A 13,870-nucleotide genomic window follows, 5' to 3' on the forward strand; every position below is an offset into this window, starting at 1 on the left:
TATTATATATTATATATATTATATATTAGTTTTTAAATTTAGGAATTTCTAATTCTCCCTTGAATTCTTGATAAGATATTTGATATTCTAACATATCAAGAAATATTGTCTTTCCATCACAAATATAAGGCCATTACTGTAAAGAATTTACATATCCATTCATTAATTTGTTTGGCAGAGAGCTGAGATACTATGCTTTATGGAGTATGTCAAGCAAGTTAATGAGTAAGGGCTTGATGGTTAAAAGGATTCCTAATTTTTAAGTCATTTGCTTATATTATATTGCTAAGGACTGTACATGAATTATATTTTTAGAAACATTAAGGTGGGTTGATGATATTTTATTTTCCATTTTACTGATAGGGAAATTGAAGCAGGTGGGGTTAAGTAAGTTGAGACAGCTAACAAGTGGCAAATCATGGATTTGATGTCTGATACGGAACCACTTGCACTGAACCTTTTTAAATATTTGTAGCCTTAATCTAATAAAATTTTGATTAAGGAAGGTATGGGTTATGTGATTCTATTAAGTAAATCACCCCCACCCCCCACCCCAAACATATCCCCTTTAGCAGCTTTTTAGGCTATGTCCAAAGTGAGTATGACTTTGAAGATTTGAGCTTACAGACAACAGCAAGGCATATTTGAATGTACCTTCTTACTGTTTGCTTTAAAAGGTCAATGCTGTGAGGTTAGGAAACATGCCTCAGGTAATGGGAGGACCAAAGACTCCATAGGATTCTCCCCATTTTATTGTTGATATTGGACCTACAGATTGAAGCTTGTTTCTGGGGAGCTTGCAAATTGTGACTAGCCAAAACCTAGTTGCTGACAAGTTGTAGATAATCCAAAAGGGAATTTTAGAGGGTGGCATTGACTCCATTGGTGCAACAACTGAATGAAAATAGATTGGGTTGACTAAACCATCCTTAGATGGGGGTAGGCTAAGTTATTAACATTGTTCTCCTTTTAAGAAGTACATCTAGGGGATGGAAAAGAGGCCCAAGTGAATAAGTGAGTCTGGTTTCAGAAGCCGCATTAGGCCCTTTTGGAGAAATTATCTTACGCAAAGAGTTGACAGATGAATTTTACTGTCCTTAGTAATCTATATCATGACCATTTATCCATCCTTCCTCATCTCATCCATCCATTGTGTTTCTAGCGGAAGATATAAAAATAATATTCTTTCCTTTTTACTTTTATTTTTCATTTTTCAGAATAAAATGAATGTACAGGAATGTAAAATTTCCAAGCAGAGAACATTCTCCTTCAGGCCACTATAGCTAACCTGAATTCATTATTTAGTTCTTTTCTAGCATGTCTGCATGAAATACAGCAATTTGTACAATGATTATTTTTCAATTTCTTGCTTAATTTGTGTTTATTGAAGGTGACCTGCTGGTACTAGATACAGAAAACTGTCATTCATGAAGATCTGTTGGAAGAAGCTGTTGCTAGTGGGAAAGTCTAAATGGCTCCAATCTTAAATTCTGAAGTGTTACGATAAACAGGGATCACTTTGGAATCCCCTTACACCTCCACGCCAAGAAGGAAAGTACTGAATCAGGAATACAGAAAGTACTATTTGGAATTACTTAGAACAGTTTTCACTGCTCAATTATTTTATCCAGCCTTAATATTAGAAATGGTAACTTGATTTTTTAAATTAGGATTTATGTAATATACTATATTTAGATACTACCTTTTGAGCAGCCACCCATAACTTAGTTTTCAAAGTTTTACAAATTAGTTTGGATATTAGATACAATGGTATATATTCTTACTTGTTTTCTCATAAAAAAGAGTGATGAGGAATTGTGAACTAGTATCTGTAGAAACTTGAATAGGAGTAGATAATTATTTTAAATCTAGTCCTTTCCTTACCCAATTTCCGACCACCTGGTCACCCAAGCAATTTCCAGTCTGTCTTAGAAGAGTTTTTTGGGATAGAAGAATAATGGGCTGAACAATTCCTAACAGCTGAAGAATTAGACCCTTTGTTAACATCAGGACTGTTTTACAGAAGAGGCTGTTTGCTGTTTTCATTACTACCCCAACTTTAAGCAATGCTTTTGAGAATTTATTTGAAAGCAAGTTTCCTTAAAAACAGTGCATGCAGAGCAGCCTCTATTATATCAGGTTGCACTCTGAGGTGAAGTTTAACTCAGTGCTATAATATTCTGTTTCTGGGGTAAGGACTTTGCAGATCATAAAGTCTTAAACCTTTATTTTACAGATCAATAAACTAAGGTGTAGAGGTGATTGGTCCACCATAATAGAACTGGTAAATATTTGACTTATCTTAAAACTTAGATGAGGCTGATCAGTTTTGAATTTAAGAATGTTCAAAAGCCTAGTAGTAAGTGAAGGCAAGACTGTATAAAGAAAAGAAGATAAATCTTCTATTCTAAGGTACTATTAGAAGGAACATGTCTTTCAATTGATTTTCCTGAAGTGATGGGTTTTCATTGATCCAGTCACCCCTCCGTTACCTGATTTTATTTGCTTCCAGTAGTACATATTTGTAACACTGTTGGCAGAAGTTAGGGGTGTAAGAGAGATTGTACTGTAATTTATACTTCAACCAGAAATTTAATACTCTCAGATTTGGCCTCAGCAGCTCCTTGTTGCCATCAAGACCTTGCCCAAAGGACTTTGGGAAGAACAGGGGGAGCAGTTGCCATCACCTTATGTCCCTTCTTTCGTGGGCTGATGTAGATAGCCAGTGAGCTCAGTAAAGTATGATGCCTCAGATCATTTTATTAAATATTCTTATTCCAGTTATTCTTTGAAATGCCTGTAATATGAAGTAATATGTGAAGAAAGGGTGAATAGATTTGCCCAGAGACAGGTTGATGCAAACAGGTCATTTGGCAGCCATTCTCCTCTGTTCATCTCTCCCCTCTGGGCTCTTACAGCTTGCTCTGTTTCTTCATTCACACTGTGATGATGTATTTTTGTTTAGTTATTAAATTTTCCTCTGTTCTCAGTAAAAAATGGATAGCAATTAAATATTTAGATGTAATCACAATAAAATTGAGTGGACCAAGAAGTCCAATGGGTAAATTGTCAACTAATGTGAATTTACAGCAAAAATCTACTTTTCACCTATTGATTCTTTTTTCTGGCATTGATAATTTGTTTGACTTATAAATGAATCTCTAGTATATCAGTGTAGTATGGAATATATATAATAATTATTTTATGGATTAAGTGAGGTTAAGCTCAGTATAACTTGAAGCTATCAAATTCTTATGAATTCATGATATGTTGTTTTATTCCTCACTTACAATATGATAATATTGATTTCTGACCATAATTTTGCTACATCAGGATATTCAGGGAATTGGGTCCTTCTGTTTTATTGCTTCATTATCCTTAGGATTTTGTCCTCCTCCTGATGGTCTAACATGGCTTGCCACTGAAACAATGTTCTAAGAAGCAGCAGAAGGGACACATGCAGTCCCTTTATTGAAACCTTCTGAAAGTTAAGTGTTTTCCTCTTGTCATTGGCCAGATACCGAGCTGCACTTAGCTGATTGAGAAGCTGGAGAACATATTCTGCTGCAGGAAATGTATTCCCAGCTAAAATGAAAGAGTCCTAAGTGTAGGGAAAGGTAGTTATTGAGAGAAAACTACCAGCCTCTGCTATGTCTGTTTTTAAATTAAATCTCATTCTTGGACTTGAATAGGTTAAATATGTATTATCATTTTTGACATTTGAAAACATAATTACCTATATACTTGACTTTGTGTAAACATTCTGTGTATGTTCAAGTCTTTCTGACTCTGCTCAGCCTGTAATGACCTTCACCATTTCTTGTCCTCCACAGTTCAATTCCAATGTCCAATACCACTTCCTCAGTAAAGAATTCTTTAATTCTAGCTCTAATTAATTATTTTATCCTTCCTAGTCCATTATAACATAATATGTGTGTTCCTTTGTTGTAGCATCTCATAAACTCTCTCAGATTTTCTCTTGTTATAATAGGACTGCAATTTCCTTAATGGTAGAGTTCATGTCTCATTGATTCGTCTCTTCCCCATGGTGCCCTTCATGTAATAGGCTCATGATATTTTCTGATTGAGTGGATGGGAATTTTAATTCTCTCTTTCTGCTTCTAACATAATGTGTTATCCTGGATAAGTCACTCAGTCTTTTTTTATCTTTCCAGTAAAATGGGGGGAAATTGCATCTCTTTATCTGCATCATAAGACTGCTATGGAAATAATATAATTTGGGAAATGTGCTGTCAATTGGAAGATACTTGACTAATGAGATTTCACTGCTTTCTGCCTTGTTAGGAATTTGGGGAAATTAATCAAGATTAAATGGGTTTCAAGTCAAATTTGTATTCTAAGGTATTTTTCAGTGGTGTTTGGAACACTGGTGCCAAAAGATGATTTCAATAAGTATGTAATGTTATTTAATACCTAAACTTTTATCTAAAATTTCATAAGGGATTTGAAATTGTTCTTTTTTTTTTTTAAGATTTTATTTATTTGAGAAAGAGAGCATGAGCAGGGGGAGGGGCAGTGGGAGAAGCAGACTCCCCACTGAGCAGGGAACCTGACATGGGCTTGATCCCAGGATGCTGGGATCATGACCTGATCTGAAGGCAGACACTTAACTGACTGAGCCACCCAGGAGCCCCAGTTTATGTTATTAATTCAGATGCAGTGATAAGATTGAAAGCCATTGTAACCTAATTAAGCAGATTCTGAGTTTTAGGGATTTTTTAAAAGATTTTATTTGTTTATTTGACAGAGAAAGAGCACAAACAGGGGGAGTGTCACATAGAGGGAGAGTGAGAAGCAGGCTCCTCACTGAGCAAGGAGCCCACTGCGGGGCTCATGACCTGATCCCCTGGGATTGTGACCTGAGCCGAAGGCAAACACTTAACTGACTGAGCCACCCAGGTGCCCCTGAGTTGTTTTTGTTTAAGGTTTATTTATTTAGTTTTAGAGAGTGTGTAGGCATGCAAGTGGGGGGGGGGTGCAGAAGGAGAGAATCTCAAGCAGATTCCCTGCTGAGTGCAGAGCCAGATCTCAAGACTCTGAGATCATGATCTGAGTGAAAATCAAGAGTTGGGTGTTTAACTGACCCATCCTGGTGCTCTGATCCTGAGTTGTTTTTTATATGTCTGCCAATGACCAGTGTTGGAACTCTGGTATCAGGGATTTTCCTAATTTACAATATACCAACAAGTTAATAATTTTTCATTAAATGAGATGCCTTTTTGGGAGTCCTATTTGTAACTGAGAAACTATTCCCCTAGCTAGCTTTCACATTTGGGCCACTTCAGCCTTTAAAAAAAAAAGATTGTTAAGATTTATTAGAGAGAGAGAGAGCACATTTGAGTGTGTGCCGGGGGGGAAGGGCAGAGGTGAGGAGAGAGAGAGAGACTCAAGCTAACTTCGGGGCTGAGCTTGACAGGAGACTCAATCTCAAGACCCCGAGATTACTACCTGAGCTGAAATCAATAGTTGATGCTTAACTGACTGAGCCACCCAGACACCCCTGGTTCACTTTAGCCTTTTGAATGAATATCAATATGATATTTCCTGCTTTCGCACCCTCCAGACTTCTATGTGTTAACATGTAGTGCCGTAACAGTACCTCCTGCTAATTATATAATTAGTATTTTAGGGGGGGGGGGAATGTGTCTCAGAGTCCTGTGTATTTGTATTATCATCCAAATTCTGTTTGATACTTGATTATGAAGCTTCAAGGACAAAATGAAATTTTGAAGAATAGACTTTAATGAAAAAAACACTTTGCTATTTCTGAGGAGGTCTTCATTTAGACATGTAGGAAATGAATAATTATTTGGAAATCTATGTCATTATTTGTGTGCTTCTGTCATTAAGGTTCTCACAGTTTTGGCTTGTTTAATATGTATTAAATGTTCGTAGTATACTGAGAGTTTTCCATTATACTAAAATGGAAATGCTGTCTATTACACTAAATATAGGACAGAATATATTTTACTTTTGAGTAGTGATCTGATTTCCAAGATTCTACTAAATTACATATATGCTAATGCTTAGCTTCTGTTGATTATTACCATTACTGCTATCCTGCTACCTGTTTATCATTTAAGATGCAAATTGTCATCTCCCCTGGGCAACTTTCCCTGTGATTCCCAGGCAGAAATATGGTTCCTTTTTTATATTTCAAGGGAGGTTTTAAATGAATCTTTATCACAGTTCTTTTTGTTTATATGTCTTTTTTCCATCTAAACTATGAATTGCAAGATAGCTAGCGGCCCATTTGACTCATGTTTGTATATCCTGTATAGTCCCTAGATCATAGTAGGTATCTCAGCAAATGTTTATTTCATTGAACATATATCACTTACAGACATCTTCAGCCAACATATATATAAGGGATGGTTTGAGAAGACTCTTATACTTACTGTAATTGGTCAGACCCTCAGGTTGTGCAACAGAGGGTCAATATGTCAAACAAGGGGACTTAACATTTTAGGAGGAAAAGCATTATATATTGCTAAGCACCAAATGGACAGTAAGTTTTAGCTATCAACCACGTGGTCTATCTCTTTTGGTATAGTATTTTTTAAGTCCTTTGCCTAGGTGACCCATTTAGTTTTTACATTTTCCTTATGAGAGCAATGTCACTTTTTATGAGATGCAGTGAAGTTAGTGGAAAGTGTCCAGAAAAAAACCGTAATGAGTATTATGTTTGATACAAATCTCAGGTCCTAACCTAATAGATTTCTGCGTATTTAATATCAGTAGAATAGTTGACTTGGGAGCCAAAGTATATATTCAGTAGGTAGAGGAGGCAGTATACTGGACGGACATTGCTGAGATTTTTCATTTTAATACAGACTGTAGCTAACAAGGATGGGATGAGTCTGGCCAGTAGAACAACTGAAATGGAGATTAAAAGACAGAATTCTATTAATTTTAAATGGAAGTATATATGACAAGCAGTCAGATAGCCATTTGCTTAATGCAAATAATAATTTAGGGTAAATACATAGAAAATAATGCTCCAATGCTTTAACCCATTTAATTTTATTTTAGGCATTCTGGAAATAGAGAAACAGTTAAATTTTGTGCGGGGATTGGAAGTTTTAGTTTTCAGTATTAGTTTAGGAGAAGGGGCAGCAAAAAGGAAATATGTAATCTTTAATATTATAATAAAGGTTTCAAGAAGATAAAAATAGTGCATTTGCTGGTTTAGCTTTGAAAACTACATAATGTCTGTCTCTTTGTTTCTTAAAAGCCTATTCATTAAGCAGTGAGAGGGAAAATTAACATTTTAAATAAGTTGGTTTGTTCTTGTTCTTTAACATATAATAGCTCTTGGGGCTCCATTGATCTCTCCCCCACCCCACCCCCCACCATTTGAAGTTGATATCCATTCAAAGGTTTCTGGTTCTGTCTGTATGATGAGCAAGTAGAGGAGGGTTCCTTGATCTGTAGAGATTCTGATAATGCAGTCAAGGCAATGGTAGCCAGGATTATCAAAGTGGCATCCACATAGTGGGATTCAGGAGGAAGAAGGCACATGTTTGGTAATATGAAACAGAGCTTCAAGAGTTAATCTGGCATTGCTTCCTCATCTCCTGAAAAAGCCAAGGTGTTGTGTTTTGTTTTGTTGTTTTTTAAAACAACAGAATAGTTTGATCCTGTGTATCAAGTTTAGAAGATTAGCCTTGGAAACCAATATTGTGTTTTCTCTCTTCCCTTCAGGACAGAGTATATTCCATTTGGGACCACCTCAACTACCTTACCAGGCAGCACCAGGTCTTCATATGCTTTCAGTTTACCTTCTACTATGAAAAGCATCTTTCCTTGAATGTTCATATTTCACCTTGAGAAGGCAATATATCTATATCTATATCTATATATCTATATCTATAGGATGGATTAAGCAGCTGTAAATAAATATGACATAGTAGAAGAGTGGTTTGTGGGAGTTTTACTATATATACACATATATAATATTTTCCAGTCTGGTTTCAGACCCCGGCATGGCTTGGAGACAGCGTTGGTGTGTATGAAGGATCTTCCTCGAATGAAGGATTTGGGACAACTTTCCATGATGATTATATTAGAGCCTCAGCTGCTTTCGTGTTGGTCATGAGGTGATGCTGAACCGAATGCTTGAACTAGCAGGAGTGGCTGGGATTGCATTGGAGTGGTTCCGTTCATTCCTTCCGGGTAGGTACCAGCTAGGGACGGGTGAAAATGGACATTGAGGGTCTTCCTGTGTGGAACCGCGTAGTTGTCACTCATTCCCCTGTTCATGTTTGGTGGGTTTGAGAAGACAACTGGACACCTGGAGGCCAGGCAGTGTGATTTGAATGACTGTGTAGAAGGATATGAGGGTGATTCCCAGATGGATGTCGCTCACATACGTTATTTCTGTTTTGTCAGTGTGACAGTGCAGACTAGAATCGAAACTGAGAAGTGTGACTTGTTGGAAAGGGAAAATTCGGGAGGCCCTGGTGTGCTTTCTAATTCCTCTGAGTTACAGTTTGTGTAAACTGTGGCCATATTTTGACTACCAATTTATCTATACATGCAAATCCTACTGCAATGTTAGAAATGTTTTATTTTCCTTTTTGTTATATATCTGAGCCTTCTTCCCTGTGAACATTGACTGCATCTCAATGATCTTTCTTGTTAAAGCTGTAGTCTGCTTGTTCACCCTTTTGCTTGGGGCTCTTTTAAGTGAAGTAGCCTGACCATGTTAATAAATATTCTTGAGGGTGATGGCTGATTTTTCCCAGTAAATGTTTTGCTTTATCTTCACTGAGAGCACTTCATTTTTCTAACCCTGTTTTACTAAGAATCAAATTGGGTTGTACTTTGAAGGAGTTTTGCAGCATAAATACTGTCTCTCTCTCTCTCTCCTTAAACTCCTTAGGCATTTTAAGTTTTTACAGAGAATATGCTAGTTTCTTTAATTTTGAACATGTTCTTTAGAAAGTTGGTGCCTTTTCTTGGCTATTATTTATTTATGAAATGTTATTTCAGTTATTTTCCTTTAGAGTAATGAAAAGCTTGCTGAGTGTTGAACATGGAGGAAGTTTATTAGGCCTAATATTAGAATACAGGTAAAGAACTGCGAAGAAGAAACACGGATGTACGTATCTGTAAATATCATTAGAACTGTCTGTTGAATGTCATTTTGGCAAAAGGGCAGGAAACTAACATTTATGCAGTAACTGATCAGTGTCAGGCACTGAGCCAAGCAGTTTCTATTTTTTAGTTCATTTAATCCACACAGTAACATTGAGAAATAGGTGCTGTTTCTTCATTTTACAGATGAGGAAATTGATTCTGAGAGAAGTTCGGTATTTTGCCTTACTTCACAGTTATAGGTGGAAGATCTGGCATTTGAGTCTGAGTTTGCTGATTCCAAAACTCAGTCTTTCCATCACAGTCAAATGTTAAGCCACAGGCAAATGTTAGACTTGAGGTGGGGGGTCGCAAAGAGGGGGAAAAAAAAAAAGAAGAAAAAGAATGCCTATCAGAAGGCATGAGCAAACCAAGGAGGAAATGAAAGACAGGAATGTACTAGCATAGTGATTGTTTTGAAAATTTCTAGAATTTTCTTAAAACTCAGTTTAATAAGCCAGGTGACAAGATGAGCAATATTAGGATTATCAAATGTTTGTCACTTATGGGATAAATAGGTTTAGAGTTTTGCAATTTATCTTTTCAGACATTTGTCTAGAATTCTCTCTTTTGAAAATGAAGTAGCAATACCCACATTGGATCCTAGAAAACCATAAGAATCAAGTGCAAGGAGGTCAATCAGATAGTGATTATCTGAGAAAAGGCAGCATTTGAAGACCAATTCTAGGTGTTTTCTGTTTATAAATGCTTTTTGTTTGTTTTTTTTTAATGTATCTACAAAACTTTATATGAAACCTCAGCTTACCATTGCCTTTCATGTGTAATATGGTGCTTATGACTGAAGATGTGAATTTTTGTTTCCTGCTTAAATAGTAATATATCTGGATTTCAGTAAATACTTGTTTTCATCTTTAAATGAAGTTTGAATATTATCAGTGTTTCTTTTCATATTGATGGGCAGCTTACTCCTACTATCACACAATAGATTTATTTTAGGCATAGCCAGAGAGAACATTGTTTTTGTGTTTATAAACTGACATTTGGCAATAGAAAAATACAGAGTCATATATTAAAGTTGTTATTCTTACTCTAACATGATAAACTGTTATTAATTATGTTAATGGTACCTTATGAAATACACCCCCCAAAGGAGGTAAAGCTCTTTAACTGTGATGATTTTCAATTTCAGTGATATGTTTTATCTACTAACAGCTCATGAAGTAACAGTCATAATTGAATTCACCACCTTAAGATTTCCTGACTTAGCTTAAGTGAAATATTGATTTCATGGAATTAGGTGGCAGGTGCATCGAGGAACTATTTCCTGAAAGCTTTAAGTGGCTATATAAAACCTCAAGAATATTAATTCAGGTTAAATGAGTGGGTTGGAGTCGTGCTTACTTCATATGTTTGCCAAATGGCCAGAAGCCATATCTCAAGTTTTGTTTTTTGAAACATAGAAAAATGAAGGAAGGCACAAGGATATTTCCCTTATTGTTACATAAACATAGATAGTTCTCTATAATTCTAGCAATTGCTTAATCAGTTACCCTTTAGTTAGTTGATTAAGTAGAGGTCCAGGTTGAAAATAATTGTCCTTGAATTATTATCGTGGCTCATCAATTCTCTTCCTTTCCACTCGGATTACATTTACATATTTTTCTCCCTTTTTGTTACTGGAGTTGTTGTCTGGAGGGTCTCTGTGTGCCTGGCTGGAACATTGATATTGCTGTAAAATAATGTACAGGAAATCTTTTGTCTAAAGATAAATTTCTCCCCATGGGTCATCAAAATGCGCATTTTTTCCTAAAGAAGATGTTTATTTCTATAAAACAGAGGTAACACATATATAACATATTAGTAACATTACTTTTGGAATTTATTAATATGTATGTGTGTATAATTTTGTAGTTTTCCAAAACCATTAGCCTGAAACAGTATTGTTTTTTCTCTTTTTACATTTGCATTGATCCTGGGCATTCTTATCTTTATCTTACTGGATTTTTTTCTGTATGGAAGAGTATTAATATGGCTTACTGTAGGAGACATAGCATTTCTGCAATCCCTGCTCCTAACTTATGCCTCTCATGAATTATATTTTCCTGAGGGTGAAATTAAAACAAGAACTAGATGTATTAAATTTCTTTTAGGCCTACTGCCAGATTCTTAGATGTATTTTTAAGTGTCAAATACTAAGTTTGGGGAAGAGAAGGATTCTTTAATTCACTAGTCTTTGTATTTACTCTTCCATTCTCAAAGCATATTGTTTCCATAATAGATCTTGCTTAGAAGTTAGGCCCTTTGTAAAGTTTGTTTTTACTCTGTAATTCAATCTGAATTTTGTAGATGTATTTCATGCCGTCCCAAAAAACAATGATGTTTGTGTTTCATAAAACTTCTGATTTAAAGCAGAAAGCTATGTTTACTAAATATATTTCTACTGTAATACTTCTAATTAAAGCAGATGACTACCACTGAACAAATTACCTTAAAAATATAAGTGGATAAAGAAAGAGGAAGAGGAGGAGGAAGGAGGAGAAAACACAACTAAGTTAAATTGACATTTGTTCTTTTTGTGTGAATGCCAATCTTAACAGGAGTGGTTGGTGCAGTTAAATTTAGACATTTCCTTTATCAAACATTTAAAGGTAAAAATTTCCCTGTCGCCAGCAAAACTCTGAATTCTTTTGACATTCTGCTGATCAAGGAATTTCTGATGAGCAGTACCAAATTCTTCTGCAGAGAAGTAGGGGCATGAATCAGAAATGGGCAAGGAAACTATTCTTTCTGAACCATAGAAAACCATTGAAAATGATAAATGTTTATTGAACATGTAATGTGTTGTGTTTTATATTGAGAAAGATATGTACATGATTGAAAACTTATATTTGAAAAGTCATACCATTGGGAAAAAATGAGAAAAATTCAAACCCAACATTTGAATCTACCCTTGATAGGGAAGTGACTTTTAACTGTTAAAAGCTATAAAACAAAGTTCAGAGGAAATAATTGACATAATTAACTACTGAAATTTTTATGTGTCTGCATATCAAAATATATTAAGTAAGTAAACATTTTTAGTTAATATGCTGGAGGTATTATATAAAAAGATTATGAAAACAATTAATAAAATAAGTAATGACCTTAGAGCATCATGGTCAAAGGACATGAACAGAAGAGCTCCAATGTATAAAACTAAGGAATAAGTAAGTACGTGGGTAAGCATTTGATCTTATTAATAATCATAGAAATGCAAGGTAAAGTAAACCATTGGAGATAGTTTCAATCCATGCACTTCACTTTGACTCCAAATGATACTTCCTGCTATGTAATTATCAGTGAGAATATAAACCAAAATAACTCATTTGAAAAGCCAATTGGCATTATTTGCGAAAAGTCATTACATAATTTATATATCCTGAGTTAATAATGCCACTTTTGCAAGTTTATCTTAAAATATTCCTAAATATAAGAAAAATACTGTATGTGCTAAGGTATTCATATTAATGCTATTTCAATTATAAAGGACATAATTTAAATGCTTACCAGTGAGTGGTATGGTGCTTCTCAAAGTTGGCTGCAAATTAGAATTATTTGGAAAGATGCAAGAAAATGCATGCTCTTCGGGCCCCATCTGGAGATTTGGAGTTGCCTAAAGATTTACATTTTAAAAAGTCTCCTGAAAATTCTAATATATAGACAGATTGAAAACCATGGACTTGAAATAAGTTGATAGAATATTTTTAACCATTTGATATCTTTCTCATGGCTTTATAATATGGAGAGGGTATAACATAAAATGAAATACTGTAATTCAAAATTTAGGTAAATTATAACTTTAGAAACACACCAAAAAAATAGGCTAGAAGAAAATTTATAAAATACTTAGAGTTTTATTTTTTTTTTATTTTATTTTTTTTAAATTCCTCCTTTCGTCTCCCTCCCACCTCTTGTAATTTTTTTTTCTTTTTTGTTAATTTTCATTTATTTATGATAGTCACAGAGAGAGAGGCAGAGACACGGGCAGAGGGAGAAGCAGGCTCCATGCACCGGGAGCCCGACGTGGGATTCGATCCCGGGTCTCCAGGATCGCGCCCTGGGCCAAAGGCAGGCGCCAAACCGCTGCGCCACCCAGGGATCCCCTTAGAGTTGTTTTAAGGGGTTCAGATTTTGAGTGATTTTTCTCATCTTTTCATCCATTGACAGATACTTAGTAATGGTTCTTATATTACTTCTTAAAAGAAAACTATATTTAAAAGAAAGATTCCTGCTGTCAAGATACTCTAGGTAATTTCCCATTTATAGGTTATTTCTTCCTATGAATACAGAGATTTATTCTGACTTCTAAAATAATCATATCCTGAGGTTAGAGTTACACTTCATTATTGTAATGAAATCCTTTGCAGGATTCTTTTTTCCTTCTTTTGTGATCTCAGAAATATTTTCTAGTGTAGTTTTCTGACTATTGGAATAGAATAAGCCCAAGTCAGTCATTTTTCTCTTCTTTTATTACTCTACATCTGTGCCTTATCAGTTTTCACCTTTCTAAATACCATCTATATGCCGATGGTTCCCCAGTGTTTTTCTCTAACTCCAGCATTAATTTTGTGATGCATGTATGGATCAGAATTCTGGATGTATACCTTTAAATTAGTAAGTCCAGAACTAAATTTACATTTTGTTTTTCCAGATTGACCTCTTCTCTATTAACTGTCTTACCTAATTATACCACCATTTACCCCCAGACCCT

At 35.2% G+C, this 13,870-nt stretch overlaps 1 protein-coding gene across 2 annotated transcripts in view; it reads left to right on the forward strand.

Moving 5' to 3' along the window:
• Positions 1 to 13,870, forward strand: part of ASXL3 (ASXL transcriptional regulator 3) — a 180,648-nt gene that overhangs the window by 40,437 nt on the left and 126,341 nt on the right. The window contains exons 1-2 of one of the 2 annotated variants that reach the window (XM_041722991.1): positions 8,063 to 8,196; positions 8,965 to 8,967. The exons of the other annotated variant lie outside the window; for it this stretch is intronic. The gene's annotated coding sequence lies outside the window, so the exon portion shown is untranslated. Of the gene's footprint in view, positions 1 to 8,062; positions 8,197 to 8,964; positions 8,968 to 13,870 lie in introns of those variants that run through there. 2 annotated transcript variants of the gene reach the window in all.

This window comes from Vulpes lagopus, chromosome 1 (assembly GCF_018345385.1).
Source record: "Vulpes lagopus strain Blue_001 chromosome 1, ASM1834538v1, whole genome shotgun sequence".
NCBI classification, from domain to species: Eukaryota; Metazoa; Chordata; class Mammalia; order Carnivora; family Canidae; genus Vulpes; species Vulpes lagopus.